We start from the raw sequence: 19,365 nt of genomic DNA on the forward strand, positions 1-19,365 counted from the left end.
CCTATACAATCGCCTTTATAACCATCAAAACATATTATGCCCTCCTGTTTAGGCTATCCCTGACTTCGATGAATTATGTCCCTGATAAAACCACTACCCGAACCCTCGGAGGACGCTTTACCCGTGGGTTAAGAAGAGTTATTAGTAGCCGTGCCGGAGTAGTATTATAAGTTCTTAGATATATTTAATATAGAGGAGGCCGGTAAGCTGCCTAGTTATTATTAGTAGGACTACGGGATTAAGTTAAAGGAAGGGAAAGCGCCCCTGTTTAGGCTAATTTATCTATTAGCGGAGGAGGAGTTAGCGGCGTTATAGAAGTACCTTTAGGGCGCCCTCGCTAAAGGTTAGATCCGTTACTCTACTAGCCCTACGGGTACTCCTATCCTTTTTATACTAAAGAAGGGTAGGAAGTTAAGACCATATATAGATTATTAGGGGTTAAATAAGGTTACTTATAAAGACCGTACGCCGCTCCCGTTAATATATAAGATTATAGACCGGCTTTTATTATTAAAGGTCTTTACTAAGCTAGACCTTAATAACGCTTATTATTAACTTTGTATATAACCCGGTAATAAGCAAAAAATAGCTTTTAGGACTCGCTATAGTTATTTTAAGTACTTAATTATACCTTTTATACTTACTAATACCCTAGCCAGTTTCTAATAGTATATTAACTAGGCCTTAAGTGGGTTAGTTAATATAATTTATATAGTTTATCTAGACGATATCTTAATTAAAAGTAAGGACCTTAATATTTATTAAGTATATATTAAAGAGGTTTTAGGGAGGTTAAGGGAGTGGTTATTATACACGAATCCGAGAAGTGTGTATTTAACACTTAAGAGGTGGAGTTCCTAGGGTTTATTATTAAAGTAGATAGAGTTCGTATAGATCAGTCTAGGGTTAAGGCTATCCGCGATTAATAAAAGCCGAACTTAGTAAAGACTATCTAAATCTTATTAGGGTTTACTAGGTTTTATTAGCGTTTTATTAAGAACTATTTAAAGATTACGGCGCCGATTACGGACTTAATAAAGAAGAGTAGAGTAAAGGGGGTGTTTATACTATCTACGAGGGAGAAGGAAGCTTTTAACGAGTTACGCTAAAGGTTTTAGGAGGATCCGGTCTTATAGTATTTTAATCCTAAGCTGCCTATTCGACTAAAGCCGGATATATCGGGGTTTACCTTAAGGGCGGTAATTAGTTAGTATATAAATCGGGTATAATATCCTATTATATTCTTTTTAAGGAAATTTAGGGGGGCGGAGTTAAACTACTTAACTCTATTTACAACGGTCACGAAGAGATGGAACGGAAGAGGAAGATCTAGAGGAAAAGAGGCAGTTTGAATTGTGGAAGACTGTGAAGACTGCAGAAGTAAGATACAGAGAGAGAGAGAAAAAAGGAAAGGAAGAGGGAGGCGGGCAGCCTGATATATATAGTCCTTTCCTACGGTTTATTCAAGCTACTGATTTGGTATCCAGACCCTCGAAGTATAAGCGAGGGTCCGTGGGTTATTCCGGAGGTCCTAAAGGTCCGTGGGTTATTCCGGAGGTCCTGAAGGTCTATAGGCCCACCTAAAGGTCTGTGGGCCTACCTGGAGGTCTATAGGTCCACCTAAAGGTCCGTGGGCCTTCCTAGAGGTCCGTGGGTCCACCTAGGGTCCCGGGGGACTCGGGAGGACCCTGGAGGACTCAGGAAGTCCCTGGAGGACTTAGGAAGTCCCTGACTTACAGGAGGTTTCGTATATCGTACTATACCGTATATAGGTATATTTATTTTCTGGGTATAGTACTAACACCCCCCCGTAAGCTAACTCCTATATAGTAGGTGCAGCTTAGCTAGTTATTTCACAGTCTATATATTTTTAAGGCGAGGAAAAAAAAAAAACCTCTATATTTATTATCGTGTAGGGAAAAAATTAAAAAACCTCTTTCTTAATTTTATTCTAGGAAAACCTATCTATAGGTAAAAAACCTAGTATTTAAGTTCTTTTATTTCTTTATAAGGTGGTAGGTTATATTCTGGTAGTGTATCGTCTTTATAACCTAGGTTTATATAGCCATAGAGTGTATTATAAGTCTCTTTTAGTAACCCTTTAGTTATTATATCGGATATATTGTATTTAGTATTTATATACACTACCTTTATATTATTTTCCTGTAGTTATTATCTACAGAAGTGAAACTGTCTGTCGATATGCTTTACTCTTTTATAAAATTCCGGGTTTTCGGCGACCTTTTTAGCACTCTCGCTGTCTATAAGAATAGTAGGAATCCTTGGTTTATTATTACTGAATTTTATATTAAGGTTATCTATTAGTTCAGTATATAGATTATATATATAGATTCCTTCTTTTATAGCCTCGGTTAGAGCTATATATTCGGCTTCTATTATTAATAAAGCGACGACTTTCTGTTTCGATAAGGTCCAGCTAATAGGATTATTAATTCCTACGCAGTATATATATCCTAAGGTAGACGTTCTGTCTTCGAGAATATCTAAAAAGCTGGTATTAGAGTAACCGCATATATATAGGTTATCTCTTTTACAGTTATATAGAAGACCTATATTAGGATATGCGTTTATATAGGCCCAGACCCTATTTAATACCATAAAGTGTTCCTTAAAGGGTTACTTATATATCGGGCACACTTATTAACAGCATAGGTTATATCTAGCCTAGAGTGAAGAGCTAGATATAGTAAAGCTCCTACTTCTTGTTGATATTTCTTTATGTCTTCTTTTAACGCCTGTTCAGGGTTTGGTATTAGGACCTGTTTATAAATACACGGGGTATCTACCTTTTTAAGAGCTCGTTTATTATACCTTTATAGTATTTTATTCGTATATAGTAGTTAGCTTATAGAAAGTGTCTTTTTAGTTATATTTATATTTATTTCGTTGCCTAGAAAGGTATATACTTTACCTAAGTTTTTTAGTGAAATATCTTTAGATATCTCTTTATAGAAGTGATCTATTATAGTATCTAAAGGACTTATAACCACGATATTATCTACGTGGCAAAGGAATATGGCTCGGTCTCCTTTATTATGATATATGAAGAGTCCTTTATTAAACTCGGAGACTTTATAACCTAGTTTAGTAAAGATTTTAACTAGGAAGTTATACCAGAGTCTAGGGCTCTGTTTCAGGCCGTATAAAGCTTTATTTAGCTTATAGATAGTTATACTATTCCCTTCTGATTTTTCAAAACCCGTTAGTTAAACGGTATATATTAGAGTATCTATATCGGTATATACGAAAGCGTTTATTACGTCGAACTACCTGAATTTCTAGCCTAAGGAAACGCCTAATAGGAAGGCGAGTCTATATATTTCGGGTCTACAGGTTATAGAAAAGGTTTCTAAGTAGTCGATTCCGAGTACTTAGTTAAAGCCTTATATAACCTATCATGCTTTGTATTTTATTAGTCCTCCTTTATTATTTAGTTTTATTTTATAGACCTATCGTCCGCCTAGGACGTTATATTTTTCCTTTATTTTATTAAGGGGCGTATGTTTTATAGTTATTAAATCCCAGGTCTTTCTTTTTTCTAGTTCTGTTATTTCTACTACCATAGCGTCTATCCATTCTGATTTATCTAAGCTTTATATAGCCTTTTTAGAGGTAGCTGGTTCTGATAGAGAGTTTATAGTTAAGAGGTAGTAAGGCTCTATTTAAAACTATAGGTTTCCGAGACTGGTATCTTCTATTAATTATAATAAGCGCTTATTATTTTTATTATTAACTAATATATAGTCTTTAAAAGCTGACTTCGGTTTCGAAGGTATTTCAACTTATATACTAAAGTGGCCGGTGTTTTCGGGTCTATAACGAGTATTTATATCTGGGTTATTATAGTCTGATACTACTCGTAGACTCTTTAATTTATTTTATAGGTTATTATTATTTTCTTCTTCAGTTTAGACAGACTTAAAAGGTCGTTTTAAGACCCGTTATTATATAGTTTTTTCTAGAAGCTAATAAGGCTTTAGGTTAGAAACCTGTTCTTCTTAGAGAGAGATATTACTAGTATTTAGGTCTAAAGAAGAGTGTATAAACTGATTTTTAAGTATATATACGTCTCTAAACTAACCGATCCTTCTTAAGACTAGGTTATATATCTTATAGTTATAATCGTTAAAGCCGATAAGGGCACCACGAATAGCTCTGCTATCTAGTTTCTTTTAATTCGGGTCGTTGTTTTTATAGTAGGCTATAAAGCCCCAGACCCAAATATGGTTTATATTCGGTTTCTTCTTTTTAACTATCTTAAAAGGGGTCTTAAAACCTATGGCTGAATTCGGGGTCCTGTTATATATATATACTGCTGAATATATAGTATCTCCCTATAGGTATCGAGGTAGTCCTAAGTAGAAAAGCAGGCTACGAACCTTTTCTATTATAGTTCTAATAGCTTGTTCGATTAAGCCTTAGGTCTTATAAGTATATAGTGGTTTTATATTATATTTTACGCCTCAAAAAAGACGTTTAAAAGAGGCGTTTATGAACTCCTTTCCACCGTCTATATCTACTTCTTTTATTCTTATATCGTAGTTATTATTTTCTACTAGTATTTTCCACTCTTTTATAGCTAGAACGACGGTTACTTCTGATTTATTAGGCAGTAATTTTACCTAGAGGAACCGGGTGGAACGGTCTATGATTAGTAGAATCCAGCGCTTCTTATTATAAGTTATTAGTTTTATTAGGCCGCAGAGATCCATATATACCTTTTCTAAGTAGGAGAAGTCTTTGTATTTATTAACTAAGTCTTTATTAGCTAGTATAAAAGCCTTACTACGGCAGCAGGCATCATAGCTATTTATATCTATAATTTCTTATTCTGATACTTTAAAGTCCTTAAAAAAAGAGGTATTATTATATAGGTTTTTTAAGGTAACCGGGTTTATATAGCCTATTCTGTTATGCTATAGTTATATAGTCTCTTTTATTTTTACGGTTCTTTTCTTATTATTTTAGTCTCTTAGTCTCTGGAGGTCTAGATTTTTCTGATTTCTTTATTTCCTTATTCTTTATTGTAAGCTTTATAGGATTTTCTTTATTATATTGATTTCTTTATTCCTACCTTTTAGGATAACTAGCCTAGCTATAGCCTAGTAAAGACCTTTAAAGAGTCTAGCTTTTATATATATATAAAGGGACTCTTTTACTATTTTGTTTTTAAAAAGGATAAGCTGTTTATTACTAGATAAACCTCTGACTTTGCTATCGAGGTTTAGGAGACTTATTATATTGGTTCCTAGTTTAGGAATATAAAGGCACTCTTTTAGAAATAGTGTTTTTCTAGTATCTTTAAACTTTATAATATAGTTTCCTACGCCTATTATCTTTATTATATTTGCTTTACCCTAACTAGTAAGCCTGGTGGTAGTTTTATATATAGAGAAGAGAGATTTATTTATTATTATATAAAAGGTAGCTCCGCTATCTATATAAAAATTTAAGTCTAAACTAAACCTATTCTCTGCCTAAATCCTAAAAATCCTTTTAACTATCCCACCTATATTCAGGTTAGTATACAGAGTATTCTAGGGATTTTAGGTTATTATATTTACTTCTTTAACGTCTATTATATCCTCGGCTTCCGGGTTCGGGAGGACGTCTTTAAACGTGATCGTTTCGTCTTCTTCTTCTTCTTCGGGTTTTTTAGGTTACTTTTTAAGGATTATATTCACAGAATCCTTATTATTTATAAGCGTCTAAAGCAGTTAGTTCTTTAAGAGAGCTATAATAGCGTCCTCCCTTTGCTTATACTAGGGATTTAGGGACCTGGATCTGCCCCTGGAAGAGGAGGAGGACTTAGTGCTCTTAGAGACCCGATTCTGCTGCTTTTTTCTAGTATTTTCCTTTATAACCCAGCCCTTAGGAGCCTTATCTGGGTAGAGGAAATAGCAGCTAGAGGAGACGTGGCCGGGTTTCTTATAGTTCTTATAAAACAGTCCCTTAGTCTTTTTTCAGGGTTTTTTAGACCCTTTAACGAGGAGAGTATTATTTACTAGGGAACGCTCTATGTTCCGGGAGGCGTCTATTAATTTAGTCACGATTTTATTTAGTGTATAACTCTGGATATCGTGGCGAAGGGACTAAGTGATGTGGTTAGTAATAGAATCGTATCTTTTATCGAGGGCGTTAAGAATCCACGTATAAATCACCTTATTAGGAAAGGAAATCTCCTTTCCTTCCAGAGCTATTAGATTTTCTTAAACCTTATATAGGAAGGATTCGAGGGTTTTATGGTCTAAGGGGGAATTATTAAAGAAGGTTCCTAGGGTATTAAAATCAGCTTAGAAGCCTTTCCTTTCGTATAGGTCTTTTAGCTTTTCCTAGACTTCGTGGGCCGTATCTAGGCCTTAAACCTAGGCGAGAGGTCTTTTAGAAAGGGTAGAGAGTATTTTACTAGCAGCCTTAAGAGAGTCTTCCTTCTGCTTCTAAGAGGGATTCTAAAGAGGGTTAGTTATATCGTTTAGGAACTTCCCTTTACAGGCAAAATAGGCGTGTATAGACATCCTCTAAAAAGGAAAATCGGCACTGCCTTATAGTTTCTTAACCGTGGGGATAAAATCCTTACTGGTTATCTTCCTAGCTTTAAAACGGTGGTCTTTTTACCAGTATTAGAAGGGGGGAAGTGGAAATACCCGATTTCTGGTTCTGATTACCCGAGGGGTTAGATATAGGGGTGAAAAGTGGGTCTAAAACAGGGAAAAGTAGGGCCACGTAGTAGTATAGTTCACGGATATTAAAAAAGGTAGAGCCGTTTCTTATATATTATAAAGGAGAGATTAGCTTTTTTAGAGACCAGGGTTTATAAGCCACGTAATATCATAGCCTTTATAGGAGTATAGTGGGGCGGTATAGCTAGTGTGCAGGGGGTATAGATACTAAGACTTAACTATTCGGAACGGGGTCCCGTTATGATATTTTTCCGTTTTTTCGGAAAAAGGAAAAAAAAAAGGGGGAAAAGGGGGAAAAGGGGTTAGCCTAAAAAGGGCTTTAGAGGTGGAACTGGTTGACAGCGGCCTAAAGAGGGCTTTGGAGGTGGAACTGGTTAACGGCGGCCTGAAGAGGGCTTTGGAGGTGGATTTAGGGTAAAAATTGCCTGAAAAGGACTTTAAGGGTGGAAGGAAGACGGGATCTAGAAATTCCTTTGCTTTTCCGGGCTTATAACCTTTATAACGGTCACGAAGAGATAGAACGGAAGAGGAAGATCTAGAGGAACAGAGGCAGTTCAAATTATGGAAGACTATAAAGACTGTAGAAGTAAGATGCAGAGAGAGAGAGAGAAAAAAGGAAAGGAAGAGGGAGGCGGGCAGCCTAATATATATAGTCCTTTCCTACGGTTTATTTAAGCTACTAATTTAGTATCTAGACCATCGAAGTATAAGCGAGGGTCCGTGGGTTATTCCGGAGGTCCTAAAGGTCTATAGGCCCACCTAAAGGTCCGTGGGCCTACCTGGAGGTCTATGGGTCCACCTAAAGGTCTATGGGCCTTCCTAGAGGTCCGTGGGTCTACCTAGGGTCCCGGGGGACTCGGGAGGACCCTGGAGGACTCAGGAAGTCCCTGGAGGACTTAGGAAGTCCCTGACTTATAGGAGGTTTCTTATATCGTACTATACCGTATATAGGTATATTTATTTTCTGGGTATAGTACTGACACTCTAGACACAGAGTTAATAGTTATCGTTAAGGTATTCCGGTATTAAAGGCACTACCTAGCCTATAGCTAAACCCTAATAAAAATTCTAATAGACCACCTTAATTATTAGTACCTAATAGGTAAGCTAAAGATTAAGCTATAGTATACACGATAGCTAAATAAGCTATCGGTATTTAATTTTAAGATTAAGCACCGGCTAAGAGCTTAGAATCCGGCTAATAGTCTATTATAAAAGCCGTAGTATACTTCTAGGTAGGCGGACCTAGACGCGGAGCGTTACAAGCCTATTAAGAGGTTTACCTATAAATTTATCTAAAGAGTCGTGGAGAAAGCGGGCAGAGTACCTAGGGTTTCTAAGCACTTATTACTAAGTTTAAAGGAAGAGGTGGCCGATACCTAAAGGGATAATCCCTTTTAAAGACCGGTTATCCGACCCGGGTTAAGGGATAAGAAGGGCTTAATCCTTTTTAAAGGTTACCTCTTTATCCCGGATATATAGGGTTAAGGAAGAGGATCCTATAGGCCTTCTACGATAAACCCACTACTAAATATTATAGTTCCGGCAGAACGATTAAGAGGATTTCGGACTTATTTCATTAGGAGTATATATCCCGGGATATAAAGAAGTTTATGCCTATATATAGAGCTTATTAAAGGATTAAGGGGAGATAGTATAAACCTTATAGCCTATTAGCTACGCTTTTAGTTCCGTTTTATATATTCTAGGAGATCTTAATCGACTTTATTACGGGTCTCTCTCCTATTAATTAGGGCGGAAAGAAGAAGGGTACGATCCTTATAATAGTTTACTATTATATAAAGTATTCCTTTTATATCCCTTATAGTAGTGCAGTAACTACTAAAGGTTTAGCCGATATTATATAGTAAAGAGTCTTTAGGATTTACGGGTTACCGGATAGTATTATTTTAGATCTAGGCTCTTTATTTATAAGTAAGTTTCAAAGGACCCTATATAGTCTTTTAGGTATTTATTATAGGATATCTACTATATTCTACCCCTAGACTAACAGGCAGACTACGCACTAGAATTAGAGTATCGAGTATTTCCTTTATAGTTATTACTCGCGGGAGCAGACTAATTAAGTAGATAAGCTATCCTTTATATAGTTTACTTATAACACTACGTAATACTCGGTAATTAAGTAAACGCCCTTTATATCGTTAATAGGCTATAACCCTCGTAGCCCTAATAATATCCGGTTACCTAAGGCGTTAAACGTTAAGGCGGTATCCGCTAAATGATAGGTAAAGCACCTAATCGCTAATCGTTAAGTAATAAAAACTTTTATCCGTAAGGCTTAAGAGTCTTATAAGAGGCTCTATAACACTAGACGGACTTAATAGCGGTTTAAGGTAGGGGACTATATCTTAGTCTCCTCGAAAAATATTAAGTAAAAATAACCTAGTAAGAAACTCTTAGATAAGTACCTTAGGCCGTACCGTATTATCTTAGTTATTAGGTATTATAGTCTTACCTATAAGCTAGACCTCCTATAGTCGATAAAGATTTATAATGGTTCCCTGATCTCTTTATTAGAGCCCTGGCGGTCTTATAATAGTTAGGCTCCTAAGCCTATAAAGGTGGATATAGAGCCGTAGGAGTCGGAGGAGTATAAGATAGAGGAGATTTTAGCTTATGGGTTTAATAGGAAGAGGAGTCAGTACTTAGTTAAGTAAGCGGATTATAGGTATAAAGATAATACCTAGGAGCCGAGGCGTTATATCCCGGAGGAACTTCTTTAGGAATATTATAATCAGTAAAAGGAGAGGGCGCGAAAAGTATAGAGACTATTATAACCCTATAGGGTCCTTTATTAGCATTATAAATTTACCTTATTATAACCCCGAAGGGTCTTATCATTACCTTTATTTATTTATTATATTATATCCTAAACGCTAAAAATAAAAATAGTAGTAGTCGCACTATATATATATAGTGCTACTCTAGGATAGATTATTAGATCCACTTCTTTCTATATGCCTATAGACTAGCAAAATATTCCTTATTATCGCTATTATCGTTATTACTCTCTATACTATCACCGACCTTTACTAGGTCCTGAATTTAATAAAGGGCCTTTATCTATTTATAGGCCTCTCTTACCTGGATATTATACTAAGCGATCTATGCTCCCGTAACTGCGTTAGCCTAACGACGCTCGTACTAAGCTATATCGAAACCTTAGTCGTTATAGTGCTAATTATTAGTATATACCCGGCGTAGCTCTGCCTAGAGCTTATAGGCGGTATGCTAGCAGAAAGGAGTTAGTATAAGTATATAAACGGAAAAGGGGAGAGATAACTTATAAGTTTTTTATTAGTGAATCCACCGTATCTAACTATATCCATAAGCGCCTCTTATATAGCGATAGCGGCACGAGTAGTATAAAGATTTATCTAGGAATACATTAGTATACCGGGGCGGTCTATAGCGGGTAAGGAGTATAACTATACCTCTTTATATTTCTGACTGTTTTAGTCCTCTTAGTAGTAGTAGCTCTTAAGCGATTACCGGCCTAAGTTATAATATAAGCGAAAGATAATAGGACCTTAGCTATTTAGGATAATATAAGAAAACCCGAGCAGTACCGTTAATAAAGGGGATTACCGAGGTCGCCCCCTATAATCACCTCCTAAACCGGGTAAAGGCCCGAGGGAGTGCCGTTATTAAAAGGCGTAGCGTCGCTATTACCCTTATTACCTCCCGGGCTTTTATCGGTAACGTTATTATTACTGAAGATATTATTACCTAGGGAGCTGTTACCTCCACTAAGGATAAAGTTATTATCCTTGCTTTTATCGCTGCTAATAAGGAGGATACTATTGGCGCTACCTAATATAGTTATATCCCTATTATAGTCGATAATACTATTATCGATCTTATTATTATTGCTATTATAGTCTATTAGAGCTAGAGTCGGAGTCCTCTGGTTACCGGCGGACTAGCTACCGGGTAAACTATTATCCGACCTAATTACCGGGAAGAAACGGGCAAGGACCTTACTAACCTAGGGGTTAGGAACTATAAAGGTCTCCTTATTAGGGAGGGCTAAGCCCCTCGCTTTAATAGGAGTTATAAACGACTCTATACTAGGTACGGCTAGCCCCTTTATTTTAACGGGTATTTTAGATATTATACCGGGTATAGCGGACCCTTTATTATTTAGGCACGCTTTAGTAGGAGTCGCGATTAACTCTATACTAGGCGTGGCCGGCCCCTTTATTTTAGTAGGCGCCTTAGACGCCGTACTAGGTATAGTTAACCCGTTATTAATGCCACCCTTCTTAGTAGTCTTTTTAATAGCGCTATCCTTAATAATGGAGGGCTTATTAGTGGCGGTAGTAAGGCCACCGCCGGCCTTTTTACTATTCTTTAAAGGAGTAACGGTCTTTTTAACCGGGGAATTATTAGCCGACTTAAGCTAGCGAGCTAACTTATTAACTACACGTAATTAACGTTTCTAAGGAGCTATACTAGAACGTAGGGGTTAGCTAAGCTTAGGGAGCTATACACGATAGTCAGTTATATTATTATTCTATACGCAATTAAGGTATATTATTTTTAAGAGTTAGTATTAACCGAATAACGGATACTTATAATAAGCTACTCGAGTATTAGAACTACTAGAACTAAGGGACTACCGGGTACCTCGCGTAACACGGTAGGAAGACCCTTAGACAACTTAAGACGAACTACTAAGATAAGACCTTATAAGTTACTATAATATAACGATAAGGAAAGACTTATAGATAAAGCTTTAGGAAAACGCTATTATAATAATTACTTAAATAGGTAAAAAAGAGAAAAGAAGAAAATAATAATAAGCTAAGAGAACTAGCTAGGATATATTCTATGATAGTTACCAGACCCCGAGTAGAGCCTATGTAATTACTCCTGCCTTTGTTATAATCTAGGTATACCTACCGTATTAAGAGCGCACCTATAGTTTATTATTTAGATAATAATAAAGCGTCGCATACACTCCTTTAAGTCTATAAGCTTTATATTTAACTAGGCGACCCGATTATTCATGGGTTATTTACGAGGTCTTTAATAATAACTTAAAAGTAGCGCGTTAAAGGATCTACGAAGCTTTATTTAGACTTCATCACGATAGTTTAGAGGTTTAAGGGGAAGTTAGTCTTTATATTTATATTTAGCTCTGGCTTTAATAAGTTATTTATAAAAGGTCCTATAATAGGATAGCTATAACCTGGATACGAATAGTGGCTTATAAGGTAGAAGCCTAGTATAGGCTAACTTAGGCTATTCGTGGTCGGGTACCGTCTCGGGCCGAGTCGTCTTTTCCGGAGCTATATCCGGAGGATATAGGTTAGACGGGAGAGGGTCCTTATAAGGGTACCCGGTTAACTATATTACTCCTAGGGATATAAGCACCGGAGGAGGGGGCGTAATATTACGGGTATAATTTATTAAAGTTAGGGATAGCCTAAATAGGGGGAAATAATATATCTTAATAGTCACGAAGGGGATTAGATAGGGCGTGGTATTCGGAGATAGATAGTCGAGTCAGCTTGAGGACTAGTACTATCCGGGCCGACCTGATATAGTATGATAGGGAGGACCACCGGCGGATAGATCGTGGTCCTAAGGATACTTTCCAGGGGATTCCATAAGGTTCCCGGGGAAGAGGCTCTGGTTATCTATAAAAGGGCTAGATAAAGTTAAACACCTGACTTAGAGATTCAGCGAATAATTTAACTCTTAATTCAACCCATTAGTTTATATTGCCCTTTTAATTGTCTTACAACGTCTCTTTACTCTTTACACGAAAACCCCTAATATAACCCGAGGGGCCCCGATAAAGTAAAGTTATACCGAGCTAGCGAAGTTCGCTTTGTAGAGGCGGACCCGCGCGCCGCCTAACTTATAGCCGATTATAAAACCTTGGCTAAACGAATTTAAAGGGCTTAGGCTATATATAAACGTTATTATAATCAGGGACGTATAGCCTAATGGTTTAAGATAGGTGACTATGTCCTGCTCTTTATAAAGAACCTAAAGTAACACTAGCCGTCCGGTAAGTTAAGCGATGAGTATATTAGATCCTATAAGATTATAGGGGTAGTAGGCACTCACGGACTAGCCTATACATTAGAGCTGCCCGCTAGCATAAAGATATATAACGTGTTTCCTATTTCTTTGCTTAAGCTATAAAGATCTCGCGATAGATTACTACCCGAACCGTAGGAGGTCACGGTTAAACTACAAGAAGATAACGAATACGCTGTAGAAGCTATTATAGCCTACCGCTATTAGGGTAAACAATAGAAATATCTTATGAAGTGGGTAGGTTAGGGCTATAAAGATAATACCTAGGAACCTGGAAGGAATATACTAGCGGAACTAATTAATGGATATTTTATATATATTCTAGTAACGACTATAGTATAGCGGGGACTGGATCAGGACGATATAATAATAGAGTAAGAATACACGGAGTGCCATAAAAGGATTTTTTATTAAAAAGAAAAAAGAAAAAGAATAAAATTCCCTTTTTAAAAAAAGAAAAAAAAGAAAAAAAGAGGACTAGTCGGCGGCGAGGCCGGCGAGGCTTAGCTATAGGTTATCGTCGAGTTCCTGTATAGGAGTATTAGCGGCAGGAGGAGGCGGAGGAGGAGTCGGAGTAGTAGGCGAGGGGGTATCTTTACCCTTATCTTCGTTATCGCTATTAGTTAAAGTATTATCCTTAACTAAAATAGGAACGGCCTTCTTTTTAGCCTTACCCTTTTCCTGTGTAGATAACGGTTATAGGGTGGGCGTGCTACGAACGCCGTTACTAGTACCTGGGTTAGGGAGCACTACCCTAGTATTACTATTTACAATAAGACCAGTAACCGATCCTATAGCGGTAATACCGCCCTAACCCCCTAGGAACTGCTTTAGTAAATCCGGGATTTCTTTTTAGACCTTTAGGGAGGTCGATATCTCCTCTAATAAGGCAGTAGACCGCTTTAACGTATCCTGCTTAGCGGCGGTAATTTCCTTATTATCGCGCTACTTAGCCCGTACGCCCTTACTAGACCCACGGGTAGTCTCGGCCTTATACTTACCGATACTAACTTTTAAGATTTACTAAGCTTAAGGCGTAGCTTCCTATTATAGCTATTAGTATATAATTAGACGCGGGATAAGACGTACTTATAACACAGGCTTTATTAAACCCGCCGGGCCGTACCTTAGCGGCCTTTAAAATATCCTATAAGACTTTAACGGCAGCCTTACACGCTATAGATAACTAGTCAACGGTTAGTATTAAATAGACCATAGAGCGGTCTATAGCGGAGGGAGTATAAGCCTATATTAAGGTATAAACGATTACCATTAACCTAGTAATAGTGGTCTTTCGCTAATTTCTCTATAAAGGTATATAAATAAGGAGTTAAATATAGGCTAATAATAGAATACGCACTAGCAATATAACGGTATAACTTATACGAGATAGTGCCCACGTCCTTTAAGTCTAAATCGGCTAGATAGCCGGCGTACCGTAGGCACGGCGCTTATAAAGCCTTACCCTCGCTTATATTAACGAGCTTAGCTATACTAGAGGTAGCGTTATTAGCGGCCAGGGCGTTAGTAGCGGCGGACTTCTTTTAACGTTTACTAGGAGTCCTAGCTACGCTATTACCGCTAATAGCGGCGCGTTTCTTATTACTCTTAGCAGCCATAGTAAATAGATAACACTACGATGGGGGTTAGCTTATATTCTAACTGTATATTAAACGGTAAGGGGAACTTATAATAACTCGAAATAAAGATAGCTATAATAAGAGAACGAGGCTAGAAAAGAGATCGGGGTTAGTAATAAAACGCGACGCAGATTAATAAAGAGAACGAAATTATATAAAGCTATTATCGGCTAGTTCCGACTCTATCACGGAGCAGCGCGGGATCACTTATAATACTAGGTATCTAATCTAATAAAGTTAATTAGAATAGGGTGAAGAGGGGAAAATAATAAGAATAGGATCGTAGGAAAAATAGGATAGGATATCTATAAGGTTAGGTAGGGCTAGTCTCTTGTTTTACTTAAATAGAAGGAATAATAAAGGTAATACTATAATTGGAAGGAATAACCACCCTGGTATTATAATAAAGGTAGTCGTAGGCTAACCTTACTAAAGGTATTCGCAATAATAAAGCAGTTAGTAAAGGATTATATTATAACTAAAATAGGGTTACTATAAAGGACGATATTCCGGAATAGGTAATTAGAGAGTAGAATATAACGGGCAGATTAGGCTAAAGTCACGATAAAGTTATTAGGCGGATCGGGGGTAAAGAGAATATAAAGGTATATCGGGTTAACGAAAGACACGGGAATATTAGATTAGTATTAAGGTTTCCGGGACGGAAACTATAAAGACGGGGCGCCCTATTAGGTGCCGGACCTCCGGTACCTAAATACCGGATAATGATAAGTCACGATAAGGTTCCAGACCGGGGCGGATTATAGACGACTACAGAGTATCCGGTCCGGGACCTAACTTAACGCTAGCTATAACATAGTCGGCACTAGCGTATAAGTCGAGTTATCGCTATAAGCTAATAGATAGTAATTAATCGGGCAGAATAGACTCCGATCGGGTAGAATAGACTCTTATGCTAGACTAGAGCTAGCCAGTACGTGTATAAGAAAGGATAAATAGCCGCCCTTATAATTAGAAGGCTAGTGAGTGATTTAACCCTTTAGCACGCCCTACCTTTTAACTTAAGTATAATCACGTCCTAACTACTAGGTGCCTTTATCCTGATTATCTCTTTACTCTTCGCGATTACCTACTTAACACTAAAGAATTTATATAAAGCAAAAAGATTCCAGGCCGACTATATCGTCCTAACTTCCTTTTTTAACCTCTCGCCTTTAGAATTCCCTAATCTCGAAGCGTATTTATATAAAATATAAAAGAGGCTGCTTACCTTAAATCAAAGAGGTATATTCTTTGCTAATAAGGTGGTCTTTACCTGGATTCTTAATAGTCTCGATAAGAGGTACAAATCTATAACAAGGCAAATAACTTAAGCCCTCCGTCACGATATCACTAGTTATATACTAAATATATTAGTAGCGGAATTAATAGACGCTTTAAGAAAGGTCGATTACCTGTTAAATACCCTTCTTATATAAGGTTCGAAATCACAGAAGAATAATAGTAAAAAGCCCTAGAATAAGACTAAGGGTTTATTCTATAAGAACTATAAAATGCCTAGTCACACGCCGACTAACTACTGTTAATATCTGCTATTAATAACTACTTTATAGTTATAGGCAGCGGAATTAGAAGCAGAAAGATACATATTTTTATACTAATCTACCTATCTCAATACCTTATTATTAATATAGGTGGTTAGTAATACAGAGATACAAGATACAAGCAGAGACAAAAGTCCATTACGCAATAAAAGAATCTACTGCATAATATATTATGCAATAATAAGTCTACTGCGTAATATATTATACAATAAAGAGTCTACTACGTAATAACCTAGTCTACTGCATAATAAGAAAAGCCTAGTATTACTGTTATAAGACTAGTCCCTTTATATGCTGCTTGTCTATATATATCTGCTTCCTCTCCTTCGTCCTTCACTCCTTTTCGTACTCTTCTTTTGGATTATTACTGTATTCTACTATCAGTACTATAGAATATTACTCTATTAAATTCACTCAGCCTTCTATTACTCAAGCGCCTTTCACTCTCTCCTTCTTTAATCTACGGCTTCTAGTTAAGCTTGTAGACTTTATCCAAACGCTTACAATATAGTTAACCGGGTGCCCTTATAAGGACCCTCTGCCGTCTAACCTATATTCTCCGGATATAGCTTCCGAAAAAGACGACTCGGCCCAGGACGGCACCAGACTACGAATAGCTTAAGTTAGCCTATACTAGGCATTTAGCTTATAAGCCGCTATTTATATCCAGGTTATAGCCATTCTACCTTAGGGCCTTTTATAAATAACTTACTAAAGCTAGAGCTAAATATAAATATAAAGATTAACCTTCTTTAAACTCTATTATAATAAAGCCTAAATAAAGCTTCGTAGATAAAACTTGAATAGAGCTTTATAAATCCTTTAGTGCTCCGCCTTTAAACTATTATTAAAGGCTTTATAAATAATCTATAAATAATCGTATCGCCTAGCTAAACATAAAGCCCATAGACTTAAAGGAGTACACGCGACGCTTTATTATCGTCTAATAATAAACCATAGATACGCTCCTAATATAGCAGGCATACCCAGATTATAGAGTAAGCAGGAAGAACTATATAGGCTCTACTTAAGGTCCGGTAACTAATATAGAATATATTCTAGCTAGTCCTCCTAGCTTATTATTATTTTCCTTTTCTCTTTACCTATTTAAGTAATTATCCTAATAGCCTCTTCTTAAAGCTTTATCTATAAGTCTATCCTTATTACCGTATTTCAGCTACTCGTAAGGCCTTATAGTAGTGGTTCGTATCGAGTTCTCTAGGGATCTTTTTATCGCGTTACGTAAGGTTCCTGGCTACTTATTACTTCTATTAATCTAATACCTAGAGTAGCTTATTATAATTATCTCTTATATAAGCAATAATAATCCTTATCGATAATATACCTCAATTCCGTATAGAATAATAATATAAGTAATCGTTATATATAGCTCCCTAAGCTTAGTTAACCCCCGCGTTCTAGTATAGCTCCGCAAAAGCGTTAATTACGCATGGCTAATGAGTTAGCTCGCTAGCTTAAGTCGGCTAGTAACTCTTTAGCTAAGAAGCCCGTCGCTCCTAAGTAGAATAGCAAAAAGGCCGGCGGTAGCCTTAATACCGCCACTAAGAGGTCCTCTATTATTAAGGATAGCATTATTAAAAAGACCACTAAGAAAGGTAGCACTAATAATAGGTTAACTATACCCGGTATAGCGTCTAAGGCGCCTACTAAAATAAAGGGGCCGGCCGCGCCTAGTACGGAGTCACTTATAACTCCTATTAAAGCGCGCCTAAATAATAAAGGGTGCGCTATGCCTAGTATAGTATCTAAGATACCCGTTAAAATAAAGGCGTTAGCTGTACCTAGTACGGGGTCGCTTAGGCTCCTACTGAAGTAAGGGGTCTAGCCCTCCCTAATAAGGAGTCCTTTATAATTCCTAACCCCTAGGTTAGTAGGGTCCTTGCCTGTTTCTTCCTAATAATTAGGTCGGATAATAGTTTGCCCGGTGACTAGTCTACCGGTAACTAAAGGACTCCGACTCTAGCGCTAGTAGACTACGATAATAACGATAACGACGATATTAACGATAGTATTATTAACTACGAGGGGGATATAACTATATCGGGTAGCGCCGACGGTATCCTCCTTATTAGTAGCGATAAGAGGGAGGATAATAACTTTGTTCCTAGTAAAGGTAAAAGCTCCCTATATAATAATATCTTTAGTAATAATAATATTACTAATAAAGGTCCGGGGGCTAATAGGGGCGATAATAACACTACGCCTTCCAATAACGGCACTCCCTTAGGCCTTTACCCGGTTTAGGAAGTGATTATACAGGGCGATCTCCGTGATCCTCCCTATTAGCGGTATTACTTAGGATTTCCAGATATTATCTTAGATAGCTAGGGTCCTATTATCTTTCGCTTATATCTTAACTCGGGCTAGTAGTCGTTTAAGTATGACTACTACTAAGAGGACCAGCATAATAAGAAGTATAGAGAGGTATAGGTATACTCCCCGCCCAATATAGACCGCCCCAGGATATTAACCTATTCCTAGATAAATCTTTATAGTACTTATACCGCCGTCACTATATAAAAGGCGCTCGTGGATATAGTAAGATACGGTGGTTTTACCGATGAAAAACTTATAAGTCATCCCTCCCCTATTCCGTTCGCATACTCATGCTAACTCCTTTCTACTAGCATGCTGCCTATAAGCTCTAGGGGGAGCTAGGCCGCGTATATGCTAGTAACCAGTATTATAATTCCCGCGACTTTAATAAAGCGGGATATAAGCGTCGCCGCGATAACACGGTTATAGAGGCTCGAATTCCCTCCTATAATATCTAGGCACGGGAGGCCCGTAAATGGATAAAGGTTCTTTGTTAAATCTGGGATCTACTAAAAGTCGGTAATAGTATAGAGGGTAACGACGATAATAGTAATAATAAGGAATATTTTAATAGTCTATAGGCATATAGTAAACAATGCATCTAATAATGTAATATGGGCGGGCACTATATATACACAGTATAACCACTATCTTTTTTTATTTACTTTGTAGCGTTTAGGATATAATATAATAAATAAGTGAAGATAAAGATAATAATAAGACCCGCCGGGGTCTTAGTATAATAGATTAATAATAATAACAACGGGCCCTATAGGGTTATAATAATTTCTGTACTTTCTAAGCCCTCTTCTCTTACCGATTATAATAGTCCTAAAGACGTTCCTCCGGGATATAACGCCTTGGTTCCTAGGTGTTATCCTCGTGCCTATAATCCGCCCACTTAACTAAATACTGCCTCCTCTTCCTATTAAACCGATAAGTTAAAATCTCCTTTACCTTATACTCTCCCGACTTCTATAGCTCTATATCCACCTTTATAGGCTCGGGAGCCTAATTATCGCGCGACCGCTAGGGCTCTAATAA

The sequence above is a fragment of the Sodiomyces alcalophilus genome (genome assembly GCF_042370955.1).
Source record: "Sodiomyces alcalophilus JCM 7366 unplaced genomic scaffold ACRALscaffold_3, whole genome shotgun sequence".
Lineage (NCBI taxonomy): Eukaryota > Fungi > Ascomycota > Sordariomycetes > Glomerellales > Plectosphaerellaceae > Sodiomyces > Sodiomyces alcalophilus.